Source organism: Medicago sativa, chromosome 5 (genome assembly GCF_051527215.1).
Source record: "Medicago sativa cultivar Bolivia chromosome 5, Bolivia_mono, whole genome shotgun sequence".
Taxonomy (NCBI): Eukaryota; Viridiplantae; Streptophyta; class Magnoliopsida; order Fabales; family Fabaceae; genus Medicago; species Medicago sativa.
Window position 1 is genome coordinate 19,967,330 of NC_140753.1, and position 13,230 is coordinate 19,980,559.

The window sequence follows — 13,230 nt, forward strand, 5'->3', positions numbered from 1 at the left end:
ACTGCCTAGTGGCAAAACAAAATAAACTTTACACATCCTAATTATATAACGAAATTGAATTATTGAAGTTAAAAACAGTCCTCGTGGGATCGATATTTTTACTACTTCGATAGTATTTGGTGCACTTGCCAGAGATCTATCAAGTTTTTGGCGCCGTTGCCGGGGACTGTTGAATTATTTCAACAAGGCAATTACGTTATAATTTAGGGTTTTTGCAATTTACTTTTCTGTTTCTTTTTTATTTTTATTTTTCTGTTTTCATATTCACTTGATTATTTTGCGTTGTGCAGTGCTACTAACGTATTTTGCTGTTTATGCGAGGTAAACAGAGCTCTGACGACCTAGAGTACGATCCGGAAATTGAAAGAACTGCTAGAGCACTTCGGAAAGCTGTCCGGTCGCAAAGGTTAGCTCAGTCCGTTCCACCGGGTGTTCGAGAACAAATACCGGAACAACTCTCAAGTGAATCTGAAACAGTCTCTTCTCCTAAATCTGCAACTATGGAAGGAGAAGGAGTTGTACCACCGAGACCTAAGCTAGGAGACTACGGGTTAGCCACTCATCGCGGTCAACTGACCCACACTTTTCAACCAGCTAACCCCGTAGCCTTCGACATCAAGACAACTGTCCTCAACGGTTTGAGGGACAAGCAATTCGATGGGACTGAAGCTATGAGTCCTCATGAACACTTGAGCCGCTTTGCTGAAACCTGCGAGTTTTGTGTGCAACCTGCCACCGTGACTGAAGCACAAAAGAAGCTAAGGCTATTTCCTTTCACCTTGACGGGAAGAGCAAAAGATTGGTTGCTAACAATACCAAACGGGACTGTCTAAACATGGGAAGAGTTAGAGCTGAAGTTTTTGGAGAAATATTTTCCTATGTCTAAATATTGGGAAAAGAAGATGGAGATCTCTAACTTCAAGCAAGGAGAAGGTGAATCATTGTATGATGCTTGGGAGCGATTTAATTTGCTTCTTAAGAGATGCCCTAATCATGAGTTCACCGAGAAGCAATACCTCCAAATCTTCACTGAGGGGGTAACACCAAACACTAGAATGTTCTTAGATGCTTCCGCAGGGGGTAGTCTCAAGAGCAAAACTGATCATGAAGTTCAAGCTCTAATTGAAAACATGGCTGGCAATGAATATCGTGATCAAGCTAAAAAGAAAGAAAGAGGAGTGTTTGGGGTGAGTGAACAAACTGATATCCTTGCTAACCAAGCAACTATGAACAAACAAATCGAAGCTCTAACTAAGGAGTTTCAAGGCTTCACCTTGGCTCATAAGCAACAACAAGTAGCTGCAATCAAGTGTGACTTATGTGGTGAAGAACATCCAAACGGTGAGTGTGTTCCAGAAGGATCAAATGAAGAAGCTAACTTCATGGGAGGTTATCAAAGGCAGAATCAATACTACAATTCAGGCATCAACAAGCATCCCAATCTGAGCTACTCAAATAACAATGCTTTGAACTCTCAGATGCTCACTCCTCCCCAACAACAACAAAGGAAGCCATCAGCTCTTGAGGAAACTATGATGAATTTCATGAAGATGACTCAAGGCAACTTTGAAGAGATGAAGAAGAGTCAAGAAGCTGAAAGAAAGAACAATGAAGCTTCTAGGAAGATGCTTGAAACTCAACTGGGGCAATTTGGCTAAGCAGTTGGCTGAACAAAACAAAGGCGGATTCTCAGGTAATACTAAAGATAATCCTAAGAATGAGTCTTGTAATGCCATTGAATTGAGGAGCAAAAAGGTTTTGACACCTTTAGTTCCAAAAGCTCCAAAGAAGGTTGATGAAGTAATTGAGGTAGAGGAGAATGATGTAGTTGAAAAAAATGATGAGGGTGTAGTTGAAAAAGAAAAAAATGATGAGGGTGTAGTTGAAAACGAAAGGAAGAAAAAAATAGAGGGAGAAAAAAGTGAGAAGTTAATTGATGAAGATTCAATCTTGAGGAAGTCGAAGAGTCAAATTTTGAAAGATGGAGATAAACCACAAATTGTTCCATCATATGTGAAGCTTCCATACCCTCACCTTTCAAAGAAGAAAGAAAAGGATGAAGGCCAATTCAAGAAGTTCATGCAACTTTTCTCACAACTTCAGGTGAATATTCCTTTCGGTGAAGCCCTTGATCAAATGCCGTTATATGCTAAGTTCATGAAAGACTTGTTGACTAAACGAAGGAAGCCTAAGGATGATGAGAACATTGCACTTTCTGAGAATTGTAGTGCTATTCTTCAAAAGAAGCTACCACCTAAGCTGAAGGATCCTGGTGCTTTTACTATCCCTTGTTCAATTGGACCGGTAGACATTGGTAGAGCTTTATGTGATTTGGGAGCAAGTATAAATCTGATGCCACTCTCAATGATGAAGAAGCTTAAGTGTGGGGAACCAAAACCAACAAGAATGACCATTACTTTAGCTGATCGGTCAATCTCTTATCCCTTCGGTATACTTGAAGATGTGCTAGTCAAGGTTAATGACTTGGTGTTCCCAGCAGATTTTGTGGTCCTGGATATGGCTGAAGATGAAGACATGCCACTCATTCTAGGAAGACCTTTCCTTGCAACTGGTCGTGCTTTGATTGATGTTGAACGTGGAGAGCTAATGTTGAGGTTCCATAAGGAGCAGGTAGTCTTCAATATCTTTGAGGCAATGAAGCACCAAGATGAGAATCCCAAGTGTTACCGAATTGACGTTGTGGAAGAAACAGTCGAAGATAAATCCCTTGAATCTCAACCTATTCAATCTACGGAGGTGGAAAGTGTGGAATCTATAGACAGACAAGAAGTGATGGAAGATGTTGGAATAATAGAGGGTGTTAAGCAACTGGAAGTAAGCAAAGAACAGAAGCAACAACAATCATCAGGAGACATCCGTGACAACAAGTATGGGGGATTGACAACTGGTAACAATGAAATAAAGACTACTACCACTGGTCCAGGTGGTAAATTGGCTTATAAGAGGATTCCCTATGGGATGCGTAATAGGCCGGCTGCTTTTCAATGGTGTATGCTTTCAACTCTCTCTGATACTTTAGAAAGAATTAGGAGGTACTGTGACGAAGGGTTGGCAAGAAACAAGCCTATTGATGAAGCTGTGGACCTAAGGAAGTCTGGTGCACAAGGAACTTTCAAGGGTAAGGAACAAAAGCTGAAACGGTACCGTAAAGGAGGACTCCCAAACAATGAAGAGGGAGCCACATCAACTGATCCTTAGGGATAGTCATCAGTCAAGCTAGTGACGGTAAAGAAGCGCTGAGTGGGAGGCAACCCACTATTTATTTTTCAGGTATGATTTTATTGCTTTCAAAAACAAAAACACAAAAATATTTTTCTTTTCTTTTAATACAAGGCAGGAAAGTTTTAGAAATTTGTTCAAGGATACCTCTTGCCAAGAAAATCATGCAAGGTACTGATGTCTTGCATGATTCTCTCCTCAAAAGTTTTTCAAAGATTCAATGAACTCAGGCATTTTTCAAGAAAACAAAATTTTTGGCCTGAGGAAGCAAAGAATGCTCCCTGAACATTCAAAATCGTGCCGCGCCTATATATGGCCGCAGCACGATTTTCAGAAGCAGCAAAGGTGACCCCCTGTTTCGCCAAAATCGCGGCACGCCTAGTATCCACCGCGGCGCGATTTTGGCTGTTATGTGAAAAAAAATATAGCCGTTGGAACTTATAGCCGTTACTAGCTGTTACAAATTTGCCCGTTATTGCCCGTTAGACTCAAAATCGCGCCGCGCCTTGCATTTTGGCGTGCCGCGATTTTGCCCAAACAGCCCTATAAAATCCTCACTGTTCATCATCATTTTCATTCCATTCTTCCTATTTTTCTCTACCAAAACTTCCCTAAACTTCCATTTACGAATTCTCCTCATTTTCACCATCTTATTCACTTCCTAAACATCATCTACCCACAATCTTATCATCAATTCATCAATCCAAACCACCATAAAACCATCATCATTCCCAACTTTCCCAAACTTCACAAAACTTTCCATTCACCATCTTCCAAACAACAAATGGCCTCCAACCAAAGAAACACCCGCTCAAAGAAAGCCACCAACCCCAAGCCATCCACAAGCAAATCCAAACGTCCTCGTGCCGCATCCGAACCACCCGAAAACGCCATCCATTTCATCAATGACCAAGCCCAAGAGTTCCATCAATCTATGAAGAGTTTCGAAGTAATAGGGGAAAGGAAGTTTGATTTCACAAAGCTAGTGAAATATCCTTTCTTTGAATCTGAATTAAGAAGGAGGGGGTGGACGAGGTTGAATGAGATGATCGACGAAGCAAACAACAAAACGGTGATCGTCGAATTCTTTGCAAATGCAAGGGTGTCCGATACACCCTTTCAATCTTTTGTTCGAGGAAAGTACATTGATTTCAGCTCGGATGCTCTCAACGCATGGCTGAATGTTCAAGCACCGGAGGAGTGTTGGGTTGAAAAATTGAGGAGGGAGAGATTTGCTATTACGGAGGATACCTTTGATGAGATCATCACCACCATGTGTAGGCCTGGGTCGACTTGGAAAAAGTCCCGGATGCTTACTTATGCGGAGATGCTGCCGGTACCCAAGGCATGGGTGTCTTATGTGGTCCAGACTCTTGAGAGTGCATCTTGCACTTCTGAAATTCCTCTCAAGAGGGTGCTTGCTGCCTATGCCATCATCAAGGAGCACCCTATAGATATTGGCCGCCTCTTGGCCAATAGTCTTCATGATCTAGCAACCGGAAACACCACACAATTGGGGCATGGGAGTCTAATTAATTGGTTGTGTGAGCAAGAGTTGGTGCCGGCTTATGATAGTGATCTCAACACAAGCAATATGAAGCCAATCACCGACTCGGTAATGGATGGATTTATGAAGAAATATGAGGGCTATATGAAGGAGAGAGAGAGGGAGGCAGCGAGGCAACAACAAATGGAGCAAGGAGGGAGTAGTAGCCAAGGGGGTTATGCTCCCCTTCACCCAAAGCTTGAGGAATTCATGCATGTGCAAGCTAATTGGATGAATGAGACTTCGGACCAGCTGTGGGTGAACCGTCCTAGGTTCTCAGCTGCGTTTGCTGCGGAGGCTCAATTGCATATGGGTCCGATTAGTGGGTCTTATGAGAGGTTTGGAGGCTCCCGTGAGCGCATGGAGCAATATTTTACACATCAAGAAGAGTATGGGCTGCGCATGAGGAGGGAAATCACTGATGATTTCAATACCACCGAGCAAGATCAAGGGGATGGCATCTTTGAAGGATTGAGGACACCGGGGGCTGGACACTCGGATGATGATCAGGACATGGGCTGATCTACTGATGGATTAGCATTTTCTGCTTTGTATTTTATTTTTCAGTCATTTTTCTTTTGGTGTATTTTCTTTTTATTTTCTTTTTAATGTCGAAGTCCATTGAACTTATTTCCCTATTGTAATTGCTCCTGCACTTGTTTATTATTAATGAATTTGTTTTGTTTCATGTGACCTATTCCAGTTTAGTAACAGTTGTTTGATGAAACGGTGTTCCAAAAGTTCTAAAGGAGGGGTGACTTGATTCAAAGGTGAAGTGTACGGCGTTGCTAGGTAGTCACATACTCCCAGAAATCTCAGCCATAAGGTTCATTGCCAAATCTTGTTTTTCAATTTACTTATATTTAGATTAGTTTTCCATGCGACTACATTTCTAGAACTTGCATTGTTTCTCTATTATTGATTGGTCTCTGTCAATTACACACTGAGGCAAAAGTGCTTGGTCCTGTGAGCCTTTTTGAAGCCTACCCTGTTTTAATTTGTTAAATTTATCCTTTCTTAACCAATTGTGAGCCGGTAGGATTAGAACTTTTTGTTCGGTGACAAACTACATTACAAGCCTAGAAACTTTTAGGACTTGTCCCTTAATGTATTTTCTGAGTTAAGGCATTGTAGAATGTTGCTAAAGATTAAGTTTGGGGTTGCTATTGGAATTTGCAACCAACTAAGTTTGGGGTGGGGGTACTAGAGAATTAGAGAAGAAATATGAAATTGACATGAAAAATACACACAAAAATGGTGTATCAAAAAAAAAAAAAAGAAATATGAAATTGAATGATGAAAAAGGGACAAAACAGCTAAAATCCGAGTAACTTCAAACTCGAGTGTCCCTAAATGTTAAAAATGTTCTCTAGTACCTTTGCATTGATTGTATTTCCACAAGGTGAATGAAGGAAGGAATGAATTTTGTGCTTTAACTTCCGTAGGAATGCCTAACTCAAATTTTTTGTAGCCTACTTATCCAAATATATCCCACCTTTCACCTAAGCCCCGTTATAACCCTAAGACCTCAAAAGTGTGTAATGATATTGACTTTGATTGATATTTAGAAACTTTTCAAGCGTATGGTAATATGTAGACCTGCATGTCGACTGGTAGAACCCTGTTTCAATTTGATGCGAGGAGTTGTGAATTGGTGGATGCGAACAAGTCAAACTAGCTCATCTTTAGCTAGAAGGAGAATGAACTTTTGGGTACTATCGTTTTGTCAGGTAACTGTTATTTTACTGTCATTTGTCACTGTTGCAAGCAAATTCCTTGAGGACAAGGAATGGTTTAAGTTTGGGGTTGTGATGACATCCTGTCATTACGTAATATTAGGGACTTATTGTGACATTTTGATAGAGTTCTCATGCAATTTATACTGTTCTGGAGTGCAATAAGCTTAAAATTTGAAGTCTGTTCGAAGGAAATCGCGCCACGCCAATTTCAAGCCGTGCTGCGATTTTTGAAGCAAAATTACATCCTCCCTGTTTGAGGGAAATCGCGGCACGCCATAATACAAGGCGCGACGCGATTTTGATGGGTCAGGCCCATAACTTCTATAAATACTGCACTCAAGCTGAAGAACAAGGGTTACGATTTTGGAGAGCAAAGTGCGATTTTGAGACATCGGAGACGGCTAGAAGGGCGATTTCTTCATCCTTTTACCAATTCATGTATGTTTTAATTATTTCATTGATTATGCTATTTGTAAACTCGATTATGAGTAGCTAAATCTCTTAGAGATTAGATCCGAGATGAATCTTTGTAACCCTAATTGACACATGTTGCTGTGAAACTCTATTTTGTTTATGAATTCAATTCTAGTTTATTCAATTCAATTGTTCTTAATGCTTTTTATATCTTGATCACATATAACTTGATTTTGTGAGAATGAATGACCACTGACCATGGCTTTCAACTTAGACCTAATTGAATTGTTCTAATAAACAGGGTTAGTCTAGGAATAGATAATCGTTTGTTAGTGATAATAGGTTAACGTTCGGTAAAACCTCCAAGAATTATTAGACCACCTAAGGAATTAGGGGCTGTAGTTTAAGAAGAGGGTCCTAACTCAAGGGATTGATTAGGGCTATTTTGTTAATCATCGTAAACTAGAAGAGGGTTCATAACAAATAGGTGCAGTAGACCAATTAGGGGAACTTAGAGGATTCGACGGATCTGATCTCATCTTTCTCTCTTATTTTCTTAATCAAATCTATTCTCTTTTATTTGATTTCATAAAATCAAACCAAATCTACTGCCTAGTGGCAAAACAAAATAAACTTTACACATCCTAATTATATAACGAAATTGAATTATTGAAGTTAAAAACAGTCCTCGTGGGATCGATATTTTTACTACTTCGATAGTATTTGGTGCACTTGCCAGAGATCTATCAGGATACAATTTTTTTTTATCTATACTTTAAAATAAAACTTGTAGGGTCTTACGTTATATCAAAAATATAATAATATAGGTTTGTTCTCGAAACTAGAAAATAGCAAAATATTTCGAAAGTGTTTACAAAGACATCTTGTGTACAATTATCAAACGTTTTTCTTTTAAATTCATGCTCAAAAATTATGTTTTCATAATTTTCAAAAGACGAAAAAAAAATAACAAATGGTTTAAGTTAATCCTCTAAATGGATAACAAGATCAGAAATTTTTAAATACTACAAAAAAAACATAGAAAAATAAAACTTTACTTCTCCGCTGCGCACTCTGACAACAAATCAGTATGACAAACTTGAGTAGGTTTTTCGATCATAGAAATAAAATTTTAGTTTAACACCAATAACTAAATAGTTACTAAGAATGTAGGTTTTAGATAAGAAAATAATCGATAGAAATTTAAAAATACCTTGGCCAAATAGAATTTCCCTTCATTTTTAAAAATAAAATACAACAAAATAAACTAAAACAAAATGTTATAACAAAATTGCTTTAATTGTCAAAAAAAAAAAAAATTTCTTTAAGAAGGTGAGACCAAAATAGTTTAAAACACTTTGTATCTAGAATCAAGTTCGAAGAGGTCAAACTTTTAAAATTTCAAATTAAGCTAAATATTGAAAGAAAGAAAAAAGGTCGCATTCCCCAACTATATCATGCCTTCTGCTACAACTTGCACTCTCGCCGAGTTCTCATCAGTCTTCAAGACTATTCACACTCCTCGTGAAAACTTATGACATCTAAGATCAAGACTTCACAATCTAGAGTTTAAAGCACATACTCTTCGACTACGGAAAGCATTAAGACAAGGTTCGAGTGGTGTAGGGACACACAATCTCTTAAAGATGTGCAATGAATCATCTTACTCTTACCATTTAGCTATAAAAAAAATTATCTTACGATCTATCATCTATAGAGAGTTCCAAAAGTAGTATCTAATCTGACAATCAACAATGTCTAAACATAAATAAATTTTACAGCCAATAACCATAAACTAATAAAAATAAAACAACACATAAACAAGTAGCACACACACAATATACAAGACACCCAATCATGCAACTTTTCAGGCTTTAAATGAGTCACAATCACAATTATGGTTGGCATGTATGATGTATATATATATTTTAGTTTAATGCAAGAACAACTATCACAAATTTAACATTTTTAACCAAAGTGTTCCACCATATACATTTACACTACATCATCCTGTCCAACACTGTTATTTAAACACACTTAAGATCACGTCATTCCCAACACATTCTTTCACCGAATCATAAATTCAAATATTTTCTACAAATCAATTCATGCAAAGTCTAACTTAACAAGAAATGGGATAATTTAGTAATTTAAAATTCATACAAATATTTCATTATCTTTCACAAGAGCAAATCCAAAAACAGTACCAAAAAAAAAATATAGAAAACTCGACATATAGGAAAACAAAATGCACCACAATAAAACATAACTAGGATTTTTTTTTTTTTTTATATATTATATATTAAAGAGAAGCTATAAAATCCTTCCAAAATTTAACACTTCAAAAATAGAAAAATTAAGTTCATCAGTTAACAGAACACAAAGTAGACACTATTTTCCTTCCTGAAAAATAATGGTCTTAACATTAAAAAAAATAAAATGATTTTCAAATCAATCGAAAAAAAAGAAAAACAATCAAAACCACAATTTTCCATACTTAGAAATTAATAACAGAACTTTCACTCTACAGATTAGAAATTATATAGCCAAATTTTCTAAAATACATATTCTATTTTAAAAATAAAAATAAACTATTTTCTCAAATGAAAAAATATTTTTTTTTTGTTTAAAAATATCCGCACATCATATCATAGTAAAAATAAATCTAACATCTACTCACCATAAAAGATTATTTCCATTTGTCATAATAAAATAAAAGATTATTTCAAAACAAATCTAATGATAAACAAAAAAAAAAATAATAATACACTTTATTTTATTTCATTTTGAACTAAAAAAAATTTACTCTAAAATCTAACTAGTTTTAAAGTTATAACAACCCATAACACAATTTATCCCTCAAACATTATAATAACAGTTTATTCAATTACTTGTTAAAAAAAACAGTATATTCAAATAAGTTCTATACCAAGGAAAACTAAAACATTTCACTACGGTCCTTTCAGAAAACTAAAAGAGGAAAAAAAAATCTCTAGAGCAACAAATATTTATTTATTTTTTTAACCATTTTTAAAATATCAAATCAAACCTTTCAACTCAAGTAAAAGTACATAAATTCAAACACACAAGCACGTGTCATACAAAGTCGTCCCACCCCAAAAACATTGTCCGAGGACTATTGCTCTGATACCATAATGTAACGCCCCGGATTTTAGTCCAAGACATTACGTCTAACTCATTTTCTTTTTCTGAAAAACACTACTATTAATTTATTTCATCAAAAATAAATTCTTAGCAAAACCTATACAAATTTTCTTTACATAATTTAATAAAAATTCTTAAACTAAATGTCCTTCAAAATTATTTCTAAAACTACAATTTAATCAAAAACCCAATTTTTGTCCCCGCGTACACTTTCATCACATATCAAACTTCATATATCATCTTTGGTACCTACAACATTATATTAATGTAAGGGTCAATTTCCTTATCCAAATTGGTTCATACTCAAAGCACCAGAAACAATGTCATAAAATAGATAATATCAAAACTTATCAATCAAAAAGAATTTAGAAAAATACATTCGAGTCATATGCTTCAAAGTAAGGTTCACAGACATCTTATTTGCAATAAAATAGTTTAAGTCAATAATCAATCACATGTATACAACAGACTCAATGCAATGCAATGATGTGCAAAATGCATGCTCTTATAACTATATGATCCGGATATAATTCCCGCCACTAAGGCATCCACACAGAAATATAATTGCAATTCCCGCCACACAGGCATCCACACAGAATATAATTGCAATTCCCGCCACACAGGCACCACACAGATGCATATGACATGCATGATAATGATAATGAAAACTAAATCCCGCCACTTAGGCACCACTAAGAAATGCAAACTAAATCCCGCCACTTAGGCACCACTAAGAAATATGATATTAACCCGTCACTAAGACAATTACAAGTATCAGTGCATCATCAAGTACACAACCCAAAAGTCAATCATTTCACAAACTCACATTTTCATCTTTTTCTTCTTTAATTCATAAAAAATGTATCACTTCTTTTCCAACACCACAAAACATATAAAGCATAATAATATTAAACATATCCATTCACACCACATTATCATACACAACTTACATATAAAACGCAATTATGAATAAGCACTCATAATTAAAAATAATCACATTTAGTAAAGATTAATTTTTACCGTAAATTACATTTTAATTATTTTTCTTTTTAAAAGACAAGAATTGCTACCACTATTCAATAACACAGCCCTAGCACTTAGTATGGACGTATGGGGAAAAAGCCCTTACCTCTTGGATGTTTTTCTTTACTAAAGTGGCGATTCCATGAAGCAGCAAAAGGCACGAACGAACTTCTTTAATGGGTACCCGAAGCTGAGGGGAGAAATATGTTGTTTGAGTCCTCATAGTTTCACAGAATTGTGAAGAGAATGATGATAATGAGTAGCCACCCAACAAGAAGGACAAAAGAATTTGTTGGAATAAAATGTTTATAAGCATATATAAAATAAGATGATAGTGAGAGAGAGAGAGAGAGATTGAGGGAGAGAGAGGTGTTTTACGTGAGGTATTGTATAGAGAGGAATGTTTTCCTTTGCTTTGTTGGTTACATGCAGTGATGATAGGAATCGGATACTTTTAGGAGCAGCCCAAGTCAAAATACTTGGAAGGGTATTGGCATGGTATTATGCTGACAAGAAGCCAAACGAGAGAAGAGGTTTATTGCAATATTACAAGGACCAGCTTTGTGACAATAAAAGAAACGGTCCTGGACTCCAATGATAAAGATAACTTGTGAAAGAAAAGGTAAATAATGTTTTGTTGTCTTATAATTTGAATTGAGTAACTAAAGTGGGTCTAGACTAAAACGTGAAACACAAGAGTAAGAAAACATTGATTCCTTTAATTGTGGGCAAAGAGAAACTAATGAATATCTAAGAGTTCTCTAAGGATCTTGGACATGAAAATGGAAGAGGATAGTTTTCAATGAATGGCACTCAAATAAGGAGTTTGAATTGGTCAATCATTTTTAATGACATGAGAATGGTTTTAGTCTTTTAAGAGAGAGATGACACACAAATTTTGCAAGGAACTAATGAAGAACCACTTACAATGAAGTTTGAAATACTGATTGATTATTCATTGAATCGTGGGAATAAATTGCCTAATTATAGGGAAGTGGATGTTATGTGTTCCTAATAATAAGGAAGTCATTAAAGCATTATTAAAAGCAGATAGACAATGAGAAAAGATCAGCGTTTGACCAAGTAAATATTGATGAAGGGCGGTTATACAAGGGTAGAGAAAATTAAGTTGGATTTTAAGTGACAAAATGGTACCGCAAAGGGGTGAAACCGTACCACAGTGATGGAAGGTGCAAGACTTCACCACTCATCAGTTGTAGTAAATAAGATAAATAAAATAGCTCGAAAACGAGAGAATAAAATTGTTGATTAAAATATCATAGGTTATGTTCGATAAAATAAACCGACTTTAGATTAAAATATTTTAATTAAAAGAAGGGTGTTATAATTTTCTGAAATTCTTTATGCACGAAATAAGTTGTTGAATAAATAAACAATATAATATTAAAATAATGTATATAAAATATCGGGGTGTTACAGGTATCATTGAAATTGGTGAATTGGGGATGAATATGTTGCTGTTGTTGAAAGTTGTGGAAAATTGATGAATTGGTGAATTTTGATGAGATTAAGTTGAATTGTAGTGCCGATGATTTTAATGAATGAAACCAGTTGATTATGATGAGTTATGGTATAATGATTTCCTGTTTTTGGTTGTTGTTTGGTAATGAGGAATGGTTTGGGAGAGAATTGGGATTTTGAGAAAAACAGATTTTAAGTGTTTTGGGAAATAAGTGATTATGGGATAAGCTGTTTTGGAGATTGTGAAAATATAATTTTTCAGAAAAATATGATAGGATTAATTGAGTAGAACGCATAGGCGAAAACGGAATTGAATTTGGGTTAACGGTCGAGATTTTAAGAACGAAATGGCGAAACCGGAAAACCGGGACTGCACAGAACCGCAGCTCAGCACACTGGCTGCTGCCCATTTGCGCCTGGGCGCAGGAAGCCATGCCTGGGCGTGGCTTGGCAGCCCCTCATGGGTGCCTGCCTTGTTGTGTTGTGCTGGGGTGCTTTGGGGCCAATTCCGGACTTCCAAAACTGATTCTTTCGATGTTTTCACTATTTTCTAGACTTTCTAAACCTATGGAAACATCAAAAGAATTGAGTTGAACTTGACTCCTTGGATTTAATCAAGCT

General features: G+C 36.2%; 1 long non-coding RNA gene across 1 annotated transcript; it reads right to left on the minus strand.

Moving 5' to 3' along the window:
* Positions 1-10,138: 10,138 nt before the first annotated feature.
* LOC146920862 (uncharacterized) lies at positions 10,139-11,928 on the minus strand. Its single transcript, XR_015010739.1, has 2 exons — positions 11,234-11,928; positions 10,139-10,353 (listed from the first exon to the last, which is right to left on the minus strand). It is a non-coding gene; the product is annotated as an uncharacterized LOC146920862 (long non-coding RNA).
* Positions 11,929-13,230: the final 1,302 nt, after the last annotated feature.